This window comes from Manis javanica, chromosome 11, assembly GCF_040802235.1.
Source record: "Manis javanica isolate MJ-LG chromosome 11, MJ_LKY, whole genome shotgun sequence".
Classification (NCBI taxonomy): Eukaryota; Metazoa; Chordata; class Mammalia; order Pholidota; family Manidae; genus Manis; species Manis javanica.
In genome coordinates, this window is record NC_133166.1 from 58,466,226 (window position 1) to 58,471,331 (window position 5,106).

At 35.8% G+C, this 5,106-nt stretch overlaps 1 pseudogene; it reads left to right on the plus strand.

The window, feature by feature from the left end:
- The first annotated feature begins 2,405 nt into the window (after window positions 1-2,405).
- On the plus strand, window positions 2,406-3,781 carry LOC108408943 (alcohol dehydrogenase class-3 pseudogene; annotated as a pseudogene).
- Window positions 3,782-5,106: the final 1,325 nt, after the last annotated feature.

Sequence of the window (5,106 nt, forward strand, 5' to 3'; positions counted from 1 at the left end):
CCTCTTGAACTCTAGTTGTTTACTATAGACCTCACTGAAAACAAGTTAAAGAAAGAGTAGATAATAAAATGAATAGGGAAAATAGCTTAAATCCATTTTTAGTATCAGTCACAATTTTCATCAGCAGTTTCATGTAGTAAGTGGCAAAGACTGTAATGTAACCATTGAAAGAAATTTAACCTTGCCTACTTAGCTTTAGTTTTGGCCAGAATATCTATAATTGTGGCCAAGAAGTCTTTAAGTGAACTTGGGAAGAATCTGACTTCCAGCTAAACTAGCTCATGATAAAAACTGGAATGGTATAGAAAACTCAAGGAGTCTGGCTGTGATTCCCTTTGAATTTAGAACATCATTTGTAATATAGACACCAAGCTCAAAAAAAGTTTACATCCCATTTGTACACTGGGCTCATTTTGTGGTTATGTATGAGAATCCATCTAACATTTCAAAAATAACATTTGGACTTTATTTATGATTTTTTTTTGTCATTTACATTGTTCTGCTTTTGACCAGAATGTTTCTATGCAGGAGACCAGCTAATGAAAGCCACCAACATCATGCTTGGAGACATTGAGGTTGCTAGAGTGCAGGGATAATAGCTAGCTTGGTTCCAGTCACTTTGGCAGAAGGATGACATAAAAGCATATGCTACATTGGGAGAATATGCCACTTCTGCCATTTTTACTCTTTCCTTCACAAATTTCCTGGCATGGGAAATAACACAAGCAAGGAGGAAGAAAAGATCCATTACAAAGAAATTTGCTCTCTGTGCAAACAGCATACATGTCATAACCTCCTGTTCTGCTTTTAGAAAGAAACGTTCATTAGATGAGAAGTAGATAACATATTCTGGGAAATTTCTAGGCATCTGTTAGGGAGCTGAAACAAAAAGAATAAAGATAAAAAGTGAAAAATTAAACAGGGTAGCAAGGGCTGATAAATAATATCACCATGAGAGCCAAATCTGTGAAAAATGAGCTTTTTCTCTTAATCATTGTACCAGCTGTTGACAGAGGCACCCAGAAATCTTCAAATGAAATCATTAAATGCAAAACCTTAGTTATGCTGAAGAGAAACTGTTCTCAAACTAAAGCTATTATGTAGGGCCAGAGACCCTAATGAAATTAGACAAGAAGAATGAATTTGTGTTATTATGTGATTTAGATCATTGTCCAAAAATACTAGACAATGTTAAGGTAATCTCTAGGGCTGTTGGAGAATGGGCTGTGCTAAATTACACCCTTGGGGAAACTTCATAGTCTCAAGGAGACCCTTCTAGTCTTTCCTCTTTCATTGTTTCCATAGCTTTTAGTTATTCAGACATTTTTTTTGTCTCTCTTTTCTTAGGACCAGAAAATCCCTGTGCTCACCTTTGCCCATCCATTCTCAGCCACACTGAGCTGGTAGATATTACTCCATTGACTTCTCAGCTTTCTTATTCTCTTTTCATATAGCATCCTCCTGTTTCTCCCATACTAATACAAAATACATAACTTTCCAAATGTGTGAGGGCAAAAGCAAAATTTTCCAGTTGCTGCAAAAGTTTCCAGAAAACTACATAGACAAATAAGGATGGCAAAAGAAACAGCGAGAACATTAAATGATACTCTCAATAAAGCTTGAGGGCAGGAAGTCCTAATGAATTTCAGAGCACAGGCAGTATGACTTTCCTGAGACCAGAAGTCATCTAGTAGCGATCAGAGGAAGTGAAAAAGGTTCTTGATGGACCCTATAAACTAAAATAATAGAGTCGATAGTCACATCCCAAAGTAAAGGGATGTTGTCATCTATCATGAGTAGAAAAGTGGATGAGTGACATGAAAGAGTCAGCAACAGTGAGAAAATCCCTTACAGATTCTGAATTTCTGGTGAGGACAAAAAACGAACAAACAAAAAACACCTACATGCATAGATGTAGGAGGATTTATAGGATTGTGTCAGTTTAAGTTTTTATGACTCTCAGAAGTATCTATCAGATACTCTTAAATGACAGCCTACTCAGGAGGGAACATACTGAAAATAGAAAGCAAACTGAGCATGTAAAAACACTAGGTGCAGGCAAGATAGTTGTGGAGTAGCAGATAGCAGATACTAAATTACTGTTCAAACAAAATTCAAAACCCCAGGTAAGAGAAGTTCTAAATAATTTCAACATAAAAGCATACATAAGTAAAGGAGCTTTAAACTCCCTCCAAAACAAAAACAAAAAGAATGTCCTGGTTCTAGAATTTTGTCACAGAGGGATTCTTTCTCTAAACTTTCAAAGATCATACAGTCATAGTGATCCCAAAACTGTTGCAAGAGCATGAACAAAGAAAACCTTAAAATTCCTCTTATGAAGTGAATATTACATTGTTACTAAATCCTAATAAATATTTAATTTAAAAGTAAAGCTATAAGTTTTCCTCGCGCCTCGTGCAATGGGAAGATGGCGAACCAGATCATCAAGTGCAAGGCTGCAGTTGCCTGGGAGGCTGGAAAGCCCCTCTCCATAGTGGAGGTAGAGGTGGCACCCCCAAAGGCTCATGAAGTTCGGATTAAGATTCTTGCCACTGCAGTTTGCCACACTGATGCCTATACTCTGAGTGGGGCTGATTCTGAGGGGAGTTTTCCAGTGATCTTGGGACATGAAGGTACCAGAATTGTGGAAAGTGTTGGTGAAGGGGTTACTAAGCTGAAGGCCGGTGGTACTGTCATCCCACTTTACATTCCACAGTGTGGAGAATGCAAATTTTGTCTAAACCCTAAAACGAACCTTTGCCAGAAGATAAGAGTCCCTCAAGGGAAAGGATTAATGTCAGATGGTACTAGCAGATTTACTTGCAAAGGAAAGACACTTTTATATTACATGGGAACCAGCACGTTTTCTGAATACACAGTTGTGGCTGATATCTCTGTCGCTAAAATTGACGCTTTAGCACCTTTAGATAAAGTCTGCCTTCTGGGTTGTGGTATTTCAACTGGTTATGGTGCTGCTGTAAACACAGCCAAGGTGGAGCCTGGCTCTATTTGTGCAGTCTTTGGCCTGGGAGGAGTTGGCCTGGTAGTCATTATGGGCTGTAAGGTGGCTGGCGCATCTCGGATCATCGGTGTGGACATCAATAAAGATAAATTCACAAGGGCCAAGGATTTTGGTGTCACTGAATGTGCTAACCCCCAGGATTTCAGTAAACCTACTCAGGAAGTGCTCATTGAGATGACTGATGAAGGAGTGGACTATTCCTTTGAATGTACTGGTAATGTGAAGGTCATGAAAGCCGCCCTGGAGGCCTGTCACAAGGGCTGGGGTGTCAGTGTGGTGGTCGGCATAGCTGCTGCAGGGCAAGAAGTCGCCACTCACCCTTTCCAACTGGTAACAGGCCGCACATGGAAAGGCACTGCCTTTGGAGGATGGAAGAGTGTAGAAAGTGTCCCAAAGTTGGTGTCCGAATATATGTCTAAAAAGATAAAAGTTGATGAATTTGTGACTCACAATCTGTCTTTTGACCAAATTAATGAAACCTTTGAACTGATGCATACAGGGAAGAGCATTAGAACTGTCGTAAAGCTTTAAATTCAAGAGAAAGATTTTGCGGTCTGACTGGAGCAGCCAGACAAGCAGGCAGAAACTCTTCCAAGTTAACAGACTCTTCAACCTCCAGTAACCTGCTCTAGAGAGTGATGTTTAGTGAATGACTCACAGATCTCTAATCAAGGATAAGGCTAATACAGTTATAAATCTGCTTTCTGGACTTTCACATGAATAATTGCTAGCTTATTAAGGAATATTTTAACATAATAAAAGTAATTTCTGCATAAAAAAAAGTAAAGCTATAAATAAACTTCAATTAGCAATATCAATACACAAATCTTAAATACAATTTCATAAACAGCATACAACAGTAAACAAACAAAAATTCATTATGATCCAATAGGAATCTTTCCAAGAAAACAAATACAGTTTAATGAAGGCATCCATTAATATATTTTATCATATATTTAAGAAGAAAGATATCATCTATGGTGAAGAGTCATTTGACAAAAATCAAAACATGTCCATATTAATAAGAATAAACAGAAACTTCCAGAATAGATTAAAAAGTGAATATTTGTGCAAATACAGTATTTTACTTAACTGGTATATACTAGAAGAATTTCTCCTAAAGGGAAATAGAAGGATAGCCACTATTGCTCCTCCTATTGAACATACGGTTAGTGTAATTAGACAAGGAAAGCAATCATATGCCCAATAAGTGGAAAGGCAGAAGTATTTTCAGATGCTATAATTATATATATATGAACACATATACACACACACATATATATATAGATATATACATACATATGTATAAATATATATGAAATGTCCAAGAGGATCTACTGAAATATTATTTCAAATGATAACAAAATTCGTAAAGTAGTGGAACAGTTGAATCTATATATAGCAAGCTAAAAATAAGCCATCCATATTTTAAAGAAGTTACAAAGCAAATGAAAAAGATATATTTATAATGCCAGTAAAAACAAAAATATCTAACACAAACTTCACATGAATTTTGCAAATATTGTATGAAGAAAATATTACTACAGTCCTGAAAAGATACATTCATAAAAATAGAACTGAATAAATATAAAGATATTTCACATTTTGTTTTTGATAGAGATTTCACATGGAAATGTGTCAATTCTATTTTGGTTAATATATAAATTTGATGCGATTCTTATCAAATAGCCAACATCTTTTCTGAAAGCAGACCCATCGATTATTAATTCTTATGAAAAATAAATAAAATTGAAGAGCCAGGAAATAAGGTAAAGGAAAAGGATAGGAATACTACCCAAACACAATGTTAAAATATATTATACATCTTCTATAATTAAAAGCACTGTAGTATCAGTGATTGAATAGATTAAAACAATGCAAAAGGGTAGAATGTCCAGAAAGAGACATAAATATATGTGGAAACTTGATGTATGATAAAATGGGCATCTCAAATCATGTGATAAATAGTCAATTTAATAAGGGATTGACAGATAATTGAGAAGCCATTTAGAAAATTTACAAAATTATCCTAAATGTCACACAATGATATATAGGAGGATATATATCAGAGATTTAAATGTAGA